The 13,659-nt window shown below is 37.1% G+C and overlaps 1 protein-coding gene across 5 annotated transcripts in view; it reads left to right on the forward strand.

The window, feature by feature from the left end:
• Nucleotides 1–13,659, forward strand: part of KIAA0232 (KIAA0232 ortholog) — a 96,714-nt gene that overhangs the window by 24,128 nt on the left and 58,927 nt on the right. Inside the window, exon 2 of one of the 5 annotated variants that reach the window (XM_021938247.2) lies at nucleotides 1,776–2,000. The exons of 2 other annotated variants lie outside the window; for them this stretch is intronic. The gene's annotated coding sequence lies outside the window, so the exon portion shown is untranslated. Of the gene's footprint in view, nucleotides 1–1,026; nucleotides 2,001–13,659 lie in introns of those variants that run through there. 2 more of the 5 variants (XM_021938250.2, XM_021938248.2) reach the window with 2 other exon arrangements.

Below are 13,659 nucleotides of genomic sequence, written 5' to 3' on the forward strand. Positions count from 1 at the left end.
GAACTGATTGCTTTCACCTACACTTTATCATCATAAAATTGGTTTTTCCTTTTTATATATGTATCTATTTATTTATTTATTTAAGACAGGGTCCTGCTATGTTGCCCAGGTTGGCCTGTACACCTGGGCTCAAGTGATGTTCCTGCCTCAGCCTCTCCAGTAGCTAGGATTATAGGCATACACCACAGTGTTCAGCTTTTCTTCCTTTTAAACATAAAGATTAACCAAATGTGTTACAGGCTTGCAATTTATGAAAACATTTCCTAGTTCTCTTGCTATCGAGTGGTAATCTTGTCTGTAAGAACAATCCTGTTTATGAAAATATTAATAATTCATTTTAATTGTCACTGGAGAATATTACTTATGTGTTTATTTCTGATGACTAGTAAGGATGGAATTTCTCAATCTTTATGCAGTTTTTCCTCTTTTCATAGAAAGAACTCAAGTCTCACACTAGTTTTGTTGATTACATTACTTTTTTAAAAACCTTATTCATTTCCTGGGACTTGACACACTTCTAGAATGGGGAAGAAAACTGTAGGTCTGATTGTCCATTTCTACATAGCTTTTCAGAAACCTAGGGTAAACCAGTTTACATAATTTAGTTTATAGCCCTTGGTTCCTGTTTTCAATGCTTGAATTCCAGTTTGCGTTGTAGATTCTTTATGGATTTTCTTTTCTGGCTGTAGATTGGCTTTGGAGCCATGCTACCTACTAAAGAGAATAAGCATTAATCTTGGGTTCCAAATTCATGTGCTGAGATCAGAAAATAACAGACAAGGCCAGGCACAGTGACTCATGCCTGTAATCCCAGCACTTTGGGAGGCCAACGCGAGTGGATCACTTGAGGTCAGGAGACCAGACTGGCTAACATGGTGAAATCCCATCTCTACCAAAAATACAAAAATTAGCTAGGTGTGGTGACGTGCACCTGTAGTTGCAGCTACTCAGGAGGCTGAGGCAGGAGAGTCGCTTGAACCTGGGAGGCGGAGGTTTCAGTGAGCTGACATCATGCTACTGCACTCTAGCCTGGGCAACAGAGTGAGACTATGTCTCAAAAAAGAGAAAAAAGAAAATAACAGGCAAGAATTATTTCTAAATGTATAACTACTTAATTGTATGTTCGCACTGCAGGCAGATATTATTTAGGATTTTGGTGAAAAGTAATAGAGTCCAAAAGCCAGAGTCTTAATATTTCAAATGTCTGTTTTTCTTTATTCTCTTTTCTATAGTCTTTCTTTTACTTTATGTTATATATCCTTTATGCCTTCTCCCTCAAGGCTTTTCCTTGTGTGAAAGTCCTATAAACATCCAAATTGAATAATTATGAAAAGACAGTTGCAGGTAATGCTGAGTCTTCGGTACCGAGCACATCAACAATGTGAGTACGAACTTTGTAGTGAGAAAGGACCAGTTAAAAATAGAGTTGAAGCATGACTTGCAGAAGTACCATACTAGATCAAAGGGGATGGTAGAGGGCTTCAGTGGGAAGAGTACAAGTTGCTTTACCTAAGGTGAAAGCCTGCTAATATAGGATGGTAAATACCTAAAGGAAAATCCCGAGAGGGTTGTGATTGTCTCGATACCACTGACACCATGCACAGTGCCTTGTACACAAGAAACCTCTAGTACATGGGATTGTGAGAGAATGAGTTAAAATTCCTATGTTAGTTAGTCCCTGCCTGTGGACTCAGAATATGATCAGAGTTGGGTTTTTTCCTCCCACCTCCTAGTATTACGAATATCATTTTATTTATCAAACTTCTCTTTTTCAGAATTTATTCTCCATTGACATTTGGGAAGTAGTTAGTTCAGCACAGTTTTGATCACCTGCCAAGGCCTAAGCATTCTACTACATAGTACATGTGGAGTATGTCACAGTTTGACCTGAAGAACTTTAAGCCTTATTTGATAAGGAACTGATTCCCAGGAGGCAGTTAGAGAATAGTATAAAAGGGCATCATCACGAGGCAGAAGGCCATGAGGACAGCCAGCACTCTGTAAGTGTTGGGAGGAAGACCGTGGTATACCCTTAAATAATTAGAAAGGGCTTCTTCAGAAAGGCAGGGCGGGAATGATTCCATTGCCAGTTGGGTGTTAGTGTTTCAGCCATGTCTGTGCTTTCTGAAACTTTTCTGATCCTGTTACTTTTGTCCCTGATAGTTTGTCTATGTTTACCAGAATGTTAGTTTCAATAATGTTAGATTTCAGAGTTGTTTCCTATTAACAGCCCCATATTCTACCCCTTGAAGTGGTCATTAGGGCTAGTGATACCTGCCCTATTGAAGTGAAGTGAGGCTAAGAGACTTGCTTTGACTCATAAAATGTGAGTAGCTCACTTCCAAGAGGAAGCTTTCGAAGTACCAGTGCCAGCTTTGGTCCAGATCTTATTTTCTCTGGCACCCTGGACTAGCAGGGTTCAAGATGATGGCCATTTTGTCACCCTGTGTCCCAGAATGATTTTAATGAGTGATTACCCTGAGCATTTCTCATACTATGTGATGAACACATAGTATGAGAAGGATATAAACCTTTGTGGAAGTCCTAGCAAGAGAAATTAAGCAAGAGAAAGATATAAAAGGCATCCAAATCGGAAAAGAGGAGGTCAAATTATATCCCTATTTGCCATTGATATGCTCTTATATCTAGAAGAACCTAAAGACTCCACCAAAAAACCTCCTAGATTTAATAAAGCAATTCAGTAAAGTTGCAGGATAGAAAATCGGCATACAAAAATCAGTAATGTTTCTATATACCAATAACGATCTAGCTGAGAAAGAAATCAAGAAGGCAGTTCCATTTACAATAGCTATAAAAAAACAAGGTACCTAGGAATACATTTAACCATGGAGGTGAAAGATCTCTACAAGGAAGACTACAAAACACCGATAAAAGAAATTGTAGATGACAAATAAATGGAAAAACATCCCATGCTCATGAATTGGAAGAATTAATATCATTAAAGTGACCATACTCTCCAAAGCAATCTACAGATTCAATGTAACCCCTATCAAAATACCAATGTCATGTTTTACAGAATTAGAAAAAAAAGTCCTAAAATTCATATGAAATCAAAAAAGAGCCCTAATAGCCAAAGCAATCCTGACCAAATGAACAAAGCTGGGGGTATCACATTACCTGACTTCAAATTATATTACAAGGGTATAGTAACCAAAACAGCATGGTACTGGTGTAAAAATAGATGTATGGACAATGGAACAGAATAGAGAATCCAGAAATTAAGCCACATATTTATAGCCAACTGATCTTTGACAACGCTAATAACAACATACATCAGAGAAAGACACCCTCTTAAAGAAATGGTGCTGGAAAAATTGGGTTGCCCTATGCATAAGAACGAAACTGGACCCCAGTCTCTCACCATATACAAAAAATCAACTCAAGATGGATTAAAGACCTAAATGTAAGACCTGAAACTATAAAAATACTAGAAGAAAACCTAGGGAAAACTCTTCTGGACATTAATATAGGCAAAGAATCTGTGACTAAGACCTCAAAAACACAGGCAACTAAAGCAGAAATAGGCAAATGGGACTTAATGAAGCTAAAAAGCTTCAGCAGAGCAAAAGAAATCGTTAGCAGATTGAAGAGACAGCCTGTAGAATGAGAGAAAATGTTTGCAAACTATCTGATAGGAAACTAATATCCAGAATATACAAGGAATTCAGACACTTCAACAGCAAAAACAAAAAGATCCCATTAAAAAGTGGGCAAAGACATGAATAGACTTTTTTTTTTTTAAAAAGAAGACATACGCATGGCCTTACATGTATATGAAGAAAAGCTCGGCATCACCAGTCATCAGAGAAATGCAGACCAAAACCAGAATGAGTTGTCATGTTACCCCAGTCAGAATGGCTAGTATTAAAAAGACAAAAAAAAAAAAAAAAACAAAACAAAAAAAACAAAAACCAGATATTTGCACGGATACAGAGAAAAGGAAACTCTTAAGCCTTTTTGGTGGGAATGTAAATTAGTATAGCTTCTATGGAAAAGAGTATGGAGATTTCTCAAAGAACTAAAAATAGAATGAGCATTTGATTCAGCGTTCCCACTGTTGGGTATCTACCCAAAGTAGATACTCAAAGGAAAAGAACACATCAGAAAGATACCTGTACTCATATGTTTATTGCAGCACTATTCACAATAGCAAAGATGTAGAATCAACCTAAGTGTCCATCGGTGAATAAATGGGTAAAGAAAATGTGGTCTGTACACACTACAGAATGCTATTCAGACATAAAAAAAGAGTGAAATCATGTCTTTTGCAGCAACGTTGATGGAACTGGAGGTCATTATCTTAAGTGATAAGGCACAAGCCAGACATAGCCAGATACTGCGTAAACCCTGACTTACTGTGCAATCTGTGCATGTAACAAAATTGCCCACGTACCCTATAAGTTTTTCTTTTTCTTTCTGAAACAGGGTCTCACTCTGTCACCTAGGCTGGAGTGCTTTGGCACCATCTCGGCTCGCTACACCCTCTGCCTCCTGAGCTCCAGTGATCCTCCCACCTCAGCCTCCCGAGTAGCTGGGACTCCAGGCATGAGCCACCATGCCTGGCTGATATTTGTATTTTTTTTTGGTAGAGATGGGGTCTCACCATGTTGCCCAGGCTGGTCTTGAACTACTGAGCTCAAGCAATCTCCCTGCCTCGGCCACCCAAATTGCTGGGATTATAGGTGTGAGCCACTGTGCCTGGCCTAACTTTTCTTTCTTTTTTTTTTTTTTAAGATATAAACCTTTGTGTTAGGCTACTGTAATTTGGGAATTGTTTTTGTTGCATAATCTACCCTATTTTTAACCTTTTCCCTCAGTTTGTTCTTGACCACTTATCCTGATTATTCTCAGTTCTCTCTTTGTTTTGTCAATAAGCTTTAGTTGTTCTTGTTATTCCATACAGTCTGACTTTGTCATTGAACCTTCCATGATTACATTGAAATATAAGAAATTTGACCTTTTGAAATTTGATACCTATCAAACATAAAGTAGATGTTTTCCAGTTCTCTCAAACAGTTCTTTCTGAGCTCATTGTGTTACTTCAGAGTAGCTGTGATTAGTAGCCTTTCTTCCAGGTAGTGTCTTGGACAATCTACTGGAACGTGCAGGGGGGGATAGCTCTGTTGAAAGAGCTAATGAGTGTTTGTTAAGCTCAACGTAGTCATTTGCTAGAGAGGAGAGAGTCAAAACCCGTGTCGTTTAGTAGAACTTCTGTGATTATGGAAATGTCCTATATTTGCATACTAGCTACATGTGGCTGTTGAGCACTTGAACTGTAGCTAGTGTGACTGAGGAACTGACTTTTAGTTTAAAATAGCCACATGTGACTAGTGGCTACTATATTGGTCAGTGCAGTAAGGGTCTTAGAACACCATGGGGATGACATAATGCCAGGTGAAAAAGGCAGAATACGAAAGTCTATGTATGTTATTATTTAATATATAGAAATAATAAATTTAAAGTTCTGCGCAAAGGAAAAAACACTAATAATAAACACACCAAAATACTAACAGTGAATATTAGGTGCTGAAATTATATATATATGAGTGTGTGTTTCTATTTTTATATTTTAAAAATACTTTAAAACTTTGCTAATAAAAGGCATATATGATAAACATAAGAAAGAAAGAAGTGCTGTGGTACTAATAAAGACCACTTCAGCAAGTGAATATATCGGTTGCTTGGAACTGCCCAGATTTTTCTCCACAACATCCACATTTTACATTTTGCCCAGAGAAGCCCAGTTTGTAACTGTTTACTGTCTGGTGCTGTTTTTGATCAGTTGTGCTGTAACAAAAGTAAATTGAGAGAACAGTCCGCAAATAGTATTTATGCAGCCGTGTTCAAAAGAGAGTGTGCTTTTTGAAATCATTTTCATATGTTGTAATCACACCTAAAATTATTTACAGTGTATTACGAAAAAGGGAAATATCTTAATATTTAATTAACTTGGCCATATGTCTGCTGTACTTGAACATTAAAGAAACTGAACTATAGATAATATGTCACTTATAGCTTATAAATAATTACGAATACCAATGGGAGTTGTAATTTGAATTATTTTTAGTAATATATGTCATATAGAGTATAAAAAGATGGTGCCATGTTTCCTGGAATATTATTACATGAGGGATGAGATTTTGGGAAGATTTGTGAACTTCTTCAAAACAAGTGCTCACTGCTCCAAAAAAGCCTTCATTATTAAATTACTTGTGTGAAGTGTGGCATTATGTTTGGTCTGCTTCTTGGAAAAGTATTTACTTATATAATAGTTTAAGTATTTTGATCTGTTTTTTTTATTATTATTTTTTATTTTTTTTGAGATGGAGTCTCGCTGTGTCGCCCAGGCTGGAGTGCAGTGGTGCGATCTCGGTTCACTGCAAACTCCGCCTCCCGGGTTCACGCCATTCTCCTGCCTCAGCCTCCTGAGTAGCTGGGACTACAGGCACCTGCCACCACGCCCTGATAATTTTTTGTATTTTTAGTAGAGATGGGGTTTCACTGTGTTAGCCAGGCTGATCTCGATCTCCTGAGCTCGTGATCTGCCCGCCTCGGTCTCCCAAAGTGCTGGGATTACAGGCATGAGCCACCGCGCCCGGTCACGCCCAGCTAAGTTTTTTGTACTTTTAGTGGAGACGGGGTTTCACTGTGTTAGCCGGGATGGTCTTGATCTCCTGACCTGTGATCTGCCCGCCTTGGCCTCCCAAAGTGCTGGGATTACAGGCATGAGCCACCGTGCCCGGCCTGTTTCTTGTAATATCTTTATTGGCTTTTGGTATCAGCTTAATGCTGTCTTCCTAACATGATTTGAGAAGTATTGGGAGAGTTTGTGTAGAATTGGAATTAATGCTTTTCTTAAATATTTGGTAGAATTCACCTTTGAAGCTATATGGGCTTAGCGATTTCTTTGTGAGTTTTAAACTATAAATTCAGTTCCCTTTATAGATACAGGACTATTCTGTTTCTTCTTGAGTAAGCTTTGGTAGTTTGTATCTTTCAAGGAATTTTTCCATTTCATTGAAGTTATTAAATTTATTGGTATAAAGTTTTTCTAGTATCTCTTATTCTCATTTTTATACCTATAGAATCTGTAGTGATCTCACCTCTCTCATTCCTGATGTCGGTAATCTATGTCGTCTCTCTTTCCTGATCAGTCTGGCTAGAGGTTAAAGAACCTGTTTTTGGTTTTATTGTTTTTCTGCTTTCTATTTCATTGGTTTCTGCTCTGATCTTTTTTCTTTTTTCTGCTTAGTTTAGGCTTCGTTTGGTCTTCTTTTACTAGCTTCTTAAGGTGAAAACTGAGATCATTGATTTAAGACCTTTTCTAATATAGACAGTGTTCTACATTTCTTTCTCAGTACTGTTTTTGTGGCATCCTAAAAATATTGATAGGTTGTGTTTTTATTTACATTCAGTTCAAAATACAGTACTTACTAATTTCTCAAATTTCTTCTTTCCCCCCCACCGCCTTTTTTTTTTTTTTTTTTGAGATGGAGTCTCGCTCTGTTGCCCAGGCTGGAGTGCAGTGGTGCGATCTTGGCCCACTGCAGCCTCCGCCTCCCAGGTTCAAGCGATTATCTCGCCTCAGTCTCCCGAGTAGCTGGGACTACAGGCTCCCGCCACCACGCCCTGCTAATTTTTTGTATTTTTGGTGGAGGCAGGGTTTCACCATGTTAGCCAGGATGGTCTTGACCTTCTGACCTCGTGATCCACCCGCCTCGGCCTCCCAAAGTGCTGGGATTACAGGCATGAGTCACCACGCCTGGCCTCCCCTATTGTTTAGAAATATGTTTTTAGTTCTCACATATTTGTGAAGCTTTTCCAGACATCTTTATGTTACTAATTATAATTCCATGTGGTCAGAGAACATGCATGTATGATTGAATTCTTTTAAGCTTATTGTACCTTTTCTGTGGCCAAAGATAGTTTATCTTAGGTCAAGTTGGTTGATAATGTTGTTCTCTCTATATCCTTATGGATTTTTTTGTGTATTTCTTCTTGCAGTGACTGACAAAGAGGTTTTGAAATCTAGTGTAATTGTGGACTTGTTTATCTTTGCAGTTCTATCAATTTTTGTTTCATGTATTTTGCAAATATGCTATTAGATGTATAATACAAAGGACTGGTATGTCCTTTTGATATATCCATCCCTTTATCATTATGAGTTGACCTTCTTTATCTCTGTTAGTATTTTTTGCACTGAAATTTACTTTTGTCAGAAAGTGATGTAGACACCCTAGCTTTCTTTTCATTAATGTTAGTGTAGTATTTTTTCTATCCTTTTACTTTTAACCTATTTGTGTCTTTATATTTAAAGTGGATTTTATACACCTATAACATTCAGACCAAGAACCAAATCAGGAATACATTCCCAGGCTGGGCACAGTGGCTCACGCCTGTAATCCCAGCACTTTAGGAGGCCAAGGCAGGTGGATCACGAGGTCAGGAGTTTAAGACCAGCCTGGCCACGATGGTGAAACCCCGTCTCTACTAAAAATACAAAAATTAGCTGGGCATGGTGGCGGGCGCCTGTAATCCCAGCTACTTGGGAGGCTGAGTCAGAGAATTGCTGGAACCCAGGAGGCAGAGGTTGCAGTGAGCCAAAATTGCACCAGTGCACACCAGCCTGGGTGACAGAGCAAGACTCCGTCTCAAAGAAAAAAAAGAATACACTCCCTGTACTGACAGTAGCTCAGTGGTTCCTTCAACAGAGAACACTTCCATTTACAATAGACACACGCGCACGTGCACACACACACACACACTACCTAGGAATACATCTAACGAAGGAGGTGAAAGATCTTTGTAAGAAGAATGATAAAATCATAGATAACACACACTAATGGAAAAATACTTCATGTTCATGGACTGGAAGAATTGATATTGTTACAATGGCCATACAGCCCAAAGCAGTCTACGTGTTAAACACTGTTCCCATCAAACTACTAATGTCATTTTTCACAGAATTGGAAAAAAAAAACTATTCTAAAATTAATATGGAACCAAAACACAGCCCGAATAAGCAAAGCAGTCCAAACAAAAAGAACAAAACCAGTGGTTTCATGTTACCTGACTTCAAACTATACCATAAGGCTACAATAACCAAAACAGCATGGTACTGGTACAAAAATAGATAGGTAGACCAATGGAACAGAATAGAGAACCCAGAAATAAAGGTGTACACCTGTAGCCATCGAATCTTCAACAAAGTTGACAAAAATAAGCAACAGGAAAAGGACTCCCTGTTGAATAAATGGTCCTGGAATAAATTACTAGCCATATGCAGAGGAATGAAAATGGACCCCTGCCTTTCAACATATATAAAAATTGACCCAAGATGGATTATAGATATTTAAATGTAAGACCTCAAACTATAAAAACCCTAGGAAAAAACTTGGAAACACCATTCTGGCCTTAGGAAGGAATTTGTAACTAAGTCCTCAAAAGCAATTGCAACAAAAACAAACATTGACAAATGAGATCTAATTAAGCTAAAGAGCTTATGTACAGCAAAAGAAATTATCAACAGAGTAAACAGTGTACTGTATTAATAGATACACCATTTCGTATACAGACCACCTACAGAATAGGAGAAAATATTTGCAAACTGCATCTGACACAGGTCCAATATCCAGAATCTATTGGAAACTTAAACAATTAAACAAGAAAAAAACAACCCCATAAAAAGTGGGCAAAAGACATGAACAGACAGTTTTCAAAAGAAGACATACAAGCAAGCAGCCAACAAACGTATAAAAAAAGTTCCACATCGCTGATTATCAGGGAGATGCAAATCAAAACCACAATGAGTTACCATCTCACGTCAGTCAGAATGGCTGTTATTAGAAGTTAAAAAACAGATGCTAATGAGGCTGCAGAGAAAAGGGAACACTTATGTACTGTTGGTGGGAATGTAAATTAGTTCTGCCACTGTGGAAAACAGTTTGGAGATTTCTCAAAGAACTTGAAACAGAACTACCATTTGACCCAGCAATCCCATTACTGGGTACATCTCAGAAAAGAAATTATTCTTCCAAAAAGACACATATACTCATATGTTCATCACGGCACTATTCACACTAACAAAGGTACGGAATCAACCTAGGTGCCCATCAACAGTGGATTGCATAAATAAAATGTGGTACGTATACACCATGGAATACTATACAGCCATTAAAATAAAAGAATGAAATCTGTCCTTTGCAGCAACGTGGATGCAGCTGGAGGATAATATCCTAAGTGAATTAACGTAGGAACAGAAAATCGAATACTGCATGTTCTCACTTAGAAGTGGGAGTTAAACATCAGTTACTCGTGGATGTAAAGGTGACAGCAGTAGACACTGAAGACTACTATAGTGATGATGGGGGGAGGCGGTAGGTGTTGAAAAAACTGTTGGGTAGTTTTCGATGGCTACAGGTGTACACCTTTATTTCTGGGTTCTCTATTCTATTCCATTGGTCTACACATCTATTTTTGTACCAGTACTTGGGCAGTGGAATGATTCATACCCCAGACCTCAGCATTGTGCAACATACCCAGGTAACAAACTTGCACATGTATCCCCTGAATCTAAAATAAAGGTTAAAAAGGGGAAAAAAAGAAGCCGTATCTTACTTGGGTAGAGCAGATAGAGAAGTCTGGGGAAAAGCTGGCATGTTTAGGCTACGTCTACCAGATTGACATTTAGGAAAATAAATTTGAATTCTGTGGAAAGAATTAAGTGGAGGGTTTTTAAAATAAGCAGCATATAATTAGGTCTTGCTGTTTTAAAATTTTGTCTATCTCTGCCTTTTAATTGATGTGTTTAGGTTATTCACATTCATTATTATTAACAGTTATCAGAATTTGTCTTCAAGTGATAGTAGATACACCATTTCATACAAGAACCTTGTAATAGTATTCTTATATTTGTCCACTCCTGGCCTTTATGCTACTGTTGGCTTACATTTTACTTATATGTATGTTATTAAATAAAAGCTCTACAATGTTTTGTATTATTTTTGTTTAAACAATTATCTTTTAAAGATATTTAAATAATAAGACAAATGTTATTTCTGGTGCTCTTTGTTCCCTTGAATGGATCCACATTTTGTTCTGTCTTACTCTGTTTTCTGTTGCTATAACAGAATGACATAGATTAGGTATTTATAAAGAATAGTTTATTTGACTCACAGTTCCTGGAGGCCAGGAAGTCCAAAAGCATGGCACTGGCATGTAGTGAGGGTCATGCCGTGGCAGAAAGCATCGCATGAGGAGGAGGATAAGAGCAGGCGAGAGTGCTTTATACAGAGAGAAATGGGGCTGAACTTATCCTTTTATCAGGAACCCACTCCTGTGATACGAGGTTGGAACCCTCATGACCTCTTAAAGGTCTTACCTCTTAATACTATCACAATAGCAGTTAAATTTCGACATGAGGCTTGGAGGTGATATTTAAATCATAGCATTTGCTGGCAATAAATTCCTTCAGTTTTTGCATATTAGAAAAAGTCTTTGTTTCACTTTCATTTTGAAAGTTTTTAATTTTTTGCTTTTTATTTTTATTTTTTATTTCCATAGGTTTTTGGGGAACAGGTGGTGTTTGGTTACATGAATAAGTTCTTTAGTGGTGATTTCTGAGATTTTGGTGCACCTGTCACCTGAGCAGCATACACTCTACCTAGTTTGTAGTCTTTTATCCCTTACCTGTCTCTCCCTTTCCCCCCGAGTTCCCAAAGTCCACTGGTATCATGCCTTTGTATCCTCATAGCTTGGCTCCCACTTGTGAGTGAGAACATACAGTGTTTGGTTTTCTATTACTATATTACTTCACTTAGAATAATGGTCTCTAGTTTCATCACGGTCACTGCAAATGCCATTATTTCATTCCTTTTTGTGACTGAGTAGTAGTCCATTGTGTATGTGTGTGTGTACATATATACACACACACTACAATTTCTTTATCCCCTCATTGATTGATGGGCATTTGGGCTGGTTCCATATTTTTGCAATAGCAAATTGTGCTGCTATAAATATGCGTGTGCAAGTATCTTTTTGAAAGACACTTTCAGTGAGTATAGAATTCTAGGTTGACAGTTTTTTTTCTTATAGTACTTTAAAGTTTTTGCTCCATTATCTGCTCACTTGCATTGTTTCCAACAAGAAAACTGATGTCATACTTATCTTTTGTTTACTATATTTAATGTTTCTTTTTTCTCTGAGTGCTTTAAAAATTTTCTGTTTATCACAAGTTTGGGTAATTTTATTATAGTGTTCTAGGGGTCATTTTCTTCATATTTCTTGCACATCTCCAGAATTGAGTGTATTATTTAATTGACAATCTCTCTGGCATCCTGAGATCCAAATGTTAAATGAATTATGGAATGTTTTGAAAGTCAGTTGGAAAAGTTCAGCTCGTGAAAGTTACAGAAAATCTTTGCTTTAATTTATCTAGTTGTCATAATTCAGATAAGAGTATAGTAGAGAGGATTTTAAAAGTAGCAAAACATATATTAGTGACACATTAATGTAGTAACTTAGTCCTGTGGTGAACTTAAAACTGCTGTCTTTATATTTAATGTGTGTAAAATTTACTATATAGCGATAGATAAATTTAAGAAACTCAGTCTTAAATCTTTGGGTAATAGTATTTGTGTTTCTGACTTGATGCTTTTACTAACATTTAACCCTCTTATTGTCTGTTAAAATTCATGCAAAAGTTGAGTTTAGGAGGTTTACCTTTCATTACATTAGTTTTCATTTTCTAGTGGTTTGTAAATTAGCCAGAACTCTAATATAAAGAATATTATGATTTAATAAAGCCATTGTTAGATTACTTTCACATATTGAAAGTATGTTAATTTGGGGGGAAGCTATTAAACTAAAAGTGTGTCATCTGTTGTGAAAGCTAAGAAATGCAACCTAGGTATATAAGAAGAAAAGTTGCAATAGGTATAAGAGTATAGCCTGGCTGTAACACAGACTGGTGCTCCACCTTTATTTGTATGAAATCAGAGATGACCAGTCCTAAAGTTTAAAGCCTTACAAAGTAATTAATTACCTGTATAAAACATAAAGAACTACTTTTTTAACCCATGTTTCAATGAAATTACTCATCTACTGATTTCTGTTATACTTAGATACGAACTACTGATTTATTAGTTAAGTTTTTCAGTGTTACAGAGACAAAATTTTACTAGTCCAATCTCTTGAGATAGCAAAAAAAAAAAAAAAAAAATTGGTATAATTGAGCAGAAGGAGAGCATCAACTTCTGAATTTTTATTTGTTTTAAATGATACTCAGCTTTTTAAAAGTTCACAATGTTGTTTTAAGTTTTTTAAAAATTTATTTATAAAGACACGATCTCAATATGTTCCCCACGCTGGATCGCAGGGGTTATTCATAGGTACAGTCATGGTGCAGGACAGCCTGGAACTCCTGGGTTCGAGCAGTCTTCCTGCTGCAGCCTTCCAACTTGCTGGTATACAGGAAGGTACCACAGTGCCTGGATTCATTTTAGAAGTTTAAAATGTCAAAGATTGTAGGCGGGGAAATCAGTATTCTAAGAAACCAAAAAAATTTTAATAAAGAGGGACATTTGATTCATTTGATTTTTATTCTCAAAAGGTCAATAATTTATTATTTATATATAATGC

The sequence above is a fragment of the Papio anubis genome, chromosome 3, assembly GCF_008728515.1.
Source record: "Papio anubis isolate 15944 chromosome 3, Panubis1.0, whole genome shotgun sequence".
In the NCBI taxonomy this organism is placed as follows: Eukaryota; Metazoa; Chordata; class Mammalia; order Primates; family Cercopithecidae; genus Papio; species Papio anubis.